Source organism: Morus notabilis, unplaced genomic scaffold (assembly GCF_000414095.1).
Source record: "Morus notabilis unplaced genomic scaffold, ASM41409v2 Scaffold1211, whole genome shotgun sequence".
Taxonomy (NCBI): domain Eukaryota; kingdom Viridiplantae; phylum Streptophyta; class Magnoliopsida; order Rosales; family Moraceae; genus Morus; species Morus notabilis.
In genome coordinates, this window is record NW_010359501.1 from 210,878 (window position 1) to 215,993 (window position 5,116).

At 39.1% G+C, this 5,116-nt stretch overlaps 1 non-coding gene across 1 annotated transcript; it reads left to right on the top strand.

Annotated features, from left to right (window-relative positions):
* On the top strand, window positions 1–107 carry LOC112090932. The gene has a single exon (XR_002901908.1). It is a non-coding gene; the product is annotated as a small nucleolar RNA R71 (small nucleolar RNA).
* The last annotated feature ends 5,009 nt before the right edge of the window (window positions 108–5,116 follow it).

Here is a 5,116-nt window from a genome sequence, read left to right on the forward strand (position 1 = left end):
TACCCATGGTGAGGACACAGATTTAACAAATCTTTAAAATGCTCATAAGCTTGATAAAGAGTTTCATTTTCCTTCTGAAAGAAAGTCGAGATCTATTGTTTCAAATTGTTAGTGTTATGGTGTGGGAAATATTTATTGAAGAATGTCGTCGTAATTTCATCCCACACGCCAATAGACCTAGGTCTAAGAGAATACAATAAGCTTTTGGCCTTGTTCTTCAGAGAGAGAGAGGGAAAAACTTCAATTTGACGGTGTTTGCGGCCTCAGCACGACTGTAGAAGGTGGCCACCACCTCTTCAAACTCCCGAATGTGTACATATGGGTTCTCATTCTCTGGCCTATGAAAGGTTGGGAGAAGTGCAATCATGCTCGGCTTGAAATCCGTAGGCGGTGCATTCGGTGAGAACATGATGTAGGATGGGGTGGCCGTGCACGTTAGGTGCAAGTAATCTTGCAACGTCCTCCGCTGAACTTCCTCGTGTTGTGCCATTGCGAATATATTTTGAAGTGTGAATTCCAACGACGAGTGTGAAGACGGAGGCATAGAAGATGAGTCAGATAGGATTTCACTAGAGGTTTCAATATCTATACCGATGCATTCACCCTATGTTGCTCTTTTTTTTTAATTTTTAATTTTTTTTTAATTTTTAATGAAAACAAAAGAAAATAATTATATAGTAACGTAAATTGTAACCACCGAGAGTGCTCTCAGAAAAGACTATAGCTCTTGGCTCAATGAATAGCCTCCTAGACAGAGCAACGTTTCCAAGAAAGATTGGTGGGGCGAGACCCACTTAAGTACAAACTTTCCTAGACAAAAGTCCATCAGATTGTACTTTCTTCGTAACCACACAATTCTTCTCAAAATCAAATTTTAAATTTTATTGAATAAATTATGAAATGAAATCTAATCAATAGAAACTATTCCTAAAGTCAAAAGCCTAAGGGTCCGTTTGGTATAAGAATTGAAATCAGGGTGATTTGAGTCATTTGATTCAAAATCATGATTCATGATTTGAATCATGATTCAAAGTGATTAGAACATTCGTTTGGATGTGTATATGCATGATTCTGATTCTAACTTGAAATGTGATTCGAACTAGTGTTTGGTTGTCTTGTTTTCTGAATTTAAATCATGACCAATGAACTTAAAAGGGTTTTTTTTAAAAGGGTTTTTTTTTTTTGAAATTTTTTGAAATTTTTTTTTTAAATCAATAGTCTTGTTTTACAAATGTATTTTAAAAGGGTTTTTTTTTTTTGAAATTTTTTTTTTAGTCCATTATAAAAAAAAGGAAGTGTAGACTTGTAGAGAAGCCCACCCTTTTGGAAAAAAAATGAAAAAAAAAAAATCCATAAATCTCCGGTGATGTTAAGGCAAAGGTTGTGGACCCCACTCTCCTCTGCCGTTCTCCGGCGAGTCCAGTCTTCCACAATCGAATTCTTTGCTGGAGCTCAGTCTCACTCTCGCTTCTCTCCCTGCTCCGTCAAGTCCAGGCTCTTCTTCCTCCCAGCGGCCAACTTGATTTTCTCAGGAAATTCCAATTTTCCGGGAAAAATTTTCTCAGCTCCCAAACTGCCCTCAAACTCGATGCGAAGTGCTGGAATTACAAAGCCGCGGCTGAGGCGGTGCTGCTTCTCGTCTGTCCGTCTTGCCGTGCATTCAGCCGGTGGATCAGTCGGTCGATTACTTCAAATATTCAGATTGTAGGTTACTACGCATTGGACAGAATGTTTTGAAATTTCGGTTTTTGATTCATTTTTCGTTGCAAATTATGTGCTTTCTGGAACTTTGTTAGCTAATTCTTGGTTTGATCGTCATTTTTGAGTGAAGAACAGTAAAGATTCTCTGGCAGAGTAGTGAGCTTTGCGTGTGGAAGGTGATGGGAGTCATTACTCTCAGTCCACTGTTTGTGTATTGTTTCCTGATTGCAGTTGGGCTGAATTAAGGGGGGGGGGGGGGGGGGGGGGTTGATTTCTGAATCCGGACCCACATGACTCAGACCCTGATTCAAATCAACCGGACATGGATTCGGGAACTTGGTGGATCCAAACATGGATTCGGGAACTTGACTATGATTATGTGACCCGGATCCGTCAACCAAACGGGCCCTAAATCTACCAAATTATGAAATTCCTAGATTAGGAATCTAAATTAGTCAACTAATTAGAATCCTAATTACAATCCTATGAATTAATGAACACTATAAAAGGAAAAATTAAATTAGGCAACAATATAATAGTCAACAATTAAAATATATAAATATGGAAACAAAATAAAATTCTAATTTATCAAAAATAAAAGATTACAAAATCAAATCACAATCAATTTTAAAACTAAAAAGGAAAATAAAATTACCAAAAAAAATCAAATCCTAAATTATCTTTCAAAATTAAGAAAGCTAAATAAAAAGAAATCAAATAAGAAGTGATTTTTTTTTTTTGAAAAAAAAAAAGACAATGACACTTACTAGTTTGCTACTTAAATAAACAAACAAAGGAAAACTAAGGCACAGAGGTTCACAACCAAAAGCAAAAAAATAAAAAAAAAAATGAGAAGAAGAAAATAATAATAATAATATTTAATACACGATGAAAGAAACAAAAAAAAAAAAGGAAACAGTAATACACGGTGACTTAGGTTGACAGCCAACAACTAGTTTTTTTTTTTTTTGAAATAAATGACAAGAAAGAGAAGAAGAAAATAAAAATAATAATAAGTGTATACTTACAAGCTTAGATCAAAATGAGAAAGTCATGCGAAACCGGGATGGAACGCGCTGATGATTGTGTGTGAATGGGACGTGTGTTGGTGGCTAAGCGGTGCTAGTGACGCGCGCGAGGAAAGCTAGGGGAAACGTGGGAGAGCTAGGGTGGTGAGGCCCATGGTGCTGATGCGACTTGGCCAGCTCAGCTGGCTCGGCACGGCTCTCTCTCTCTGATCGGCTTGTGTAGCTCGGTTGAAAAGCTTGGCTCAGTTGAAGGATTTCTTTTATGGCTTTTCTTGTGTAACTTTTTACATTATTTTTTATCTCTAAATAATTAAGCAAAAACTAAATAAATTCTAATTAAAAATATTCCGAATAAAAATAATAAAATTGTTTAACTAAAGTTTAAAGATTTTAATATTATATAAATCAAAAGTAGTATTTATGGTGCATTTTCATGCACTTATCAGTTCCGTTACTCGAAAACAATCTGTGTTGTGATTAGTACCTCGTTTGCGTCTTAGTTTGGAGTGGGATGATGAAAAGTTTTGATTCAAGTTGAATTTTAAGATCCAGTACTTGTTTTACTCGTGCACTGACCATGAGTGGCGATGAAGATCGGCTGAGAAGATCGGCTGAAGGTACTGATCGATCGCTTAAGGGGTCGATGTGACGAGTCGATTCATTGGTCGATCTGAGCTTTCAGACCTGACTCTGAGCCCCCGATTCTTTTCCTGTAAAACTCCAAATAGATTGAGGAGCACAGGATTGTTAATAAGAAATGGCTGGACTCATTAATAGTTCATGAGCTGCCTACGTACCCATGGGTAGGGAACAAACCTGGACGTAGTTTGATTTTTACAATCCTATGACCAATTACATCAATTGCTAGAAAAACATAGGGCTATAATGCCACAAAGTAAAAGACATAAGTATTATTCTAAAAAGAAAAAATATTACGGATAGATTGACCGATCCGCGAGCGGTGAAGGCTTGACAGGTCGATTGCTAGACGTAATAAATCTGGAGATGGAGAGCATTCCAAGGCTGAGGTACGGGGTTGCCACTTAAGTCTTCCAGTTTATACGCACTTGGTCTAACCACTTATGTGATCTGGTAAGGTCCTTCCCCGTTTGGTGCTAGTTTCTCCGCTCATTTGTCTTTAGTGTTCTGAAAAACCTTACGTAAAACTAGGTCACCTTCCTTGAACTGCCTTCCTCGAACCCTGGAGATGAAATGTCTTGCATTGGTAGCATGCCATTATTATCATTTCTGAAAAATCTTATCTTCGATTAGGTCGAGGTTATCGCCGAGCATTTAGTCATTGGTCGACTCCTTGGGCTAGGCGAGTTCGATCCCTTGGGCTAGGCAAGTTCGATCCTGATGTTTGGCATCCCAATGTCTGCTAAAATTATAGCATATGATCCGTAGACTAGGTAGAATGGAGATTCACCAGTCACTGTTTGAGGAGTCATTTAGTAGGCCTATAATACCCCGGCTAGTTCTTCAGGCCATCTTCCCTTGTAATCTTCAAGTTTCTTTTTCAAGTTGGCCATTGTTGTCTTGGTTGCCTTAGCTTGCCCGTTGCTTTACGGATACATCAGAGTTGAAAAACTGAGTGTAATCTTCCACTGGTCACATAATTATTAGAACTCTTCGGAGGTGAATTGAGTCCCATTATCAGCTACGAATTGCTCGACGTCTGATTCCTTCACTTAAGCGAATGCTTCGACTTCAACCCATTTAGAGTAGTAATCTGTAATAGCCCAAACAAACTTCATTTGCTCAGAGGGTTGTGGGAATGGACCCATGACATCCATAGCAAGCTTCATGAATGGGTAAGGACTACTTACAGATGATAACAGCTCAGCTAGTGAACAAATGGCCAGTGCGAAGTGTTGGCAACTGTCACATTTTCTGGTGAACTCCTCACCATCAGCCTTCATGGTCGGCGAGTAGAAACACTGCCTTAAAGCTTTGCTAATGAGTGATCATGGTCCGAAATGGTCGCCACAATACCGTAAAGCTTTGTTAACGAGCGATCGGTAGAGAAATAACTAGTGCATTGTCGTGCGGACAGGATAACTCAATGGCTTCTTTCTCTTGGAAGGATATGAGATGATCCTACACGGAATCTCCTGGTACATAACGGGTCGAGGAGACTGATGCCTTCTTCGCGTGCTTCTGAGCGGATGAGCATGTGTGCCTGACATGATAGATCCGCCAATGATCATTCTAACGGTCTTCTTGGTTAGTGGCAGAGAGGGTGTACGGCTTTGGCCTTGTTTTTCACACCGATCATCTTTGTCAAGTTCGTAGGTTCACCGTCCCTTCACGCTTAGGAATTTCTTCAAGTGTCCTCTCTTTAAGAGTTCAGAGACCTCAAGTAGGAGTGCCTTGCAATCGGTCGT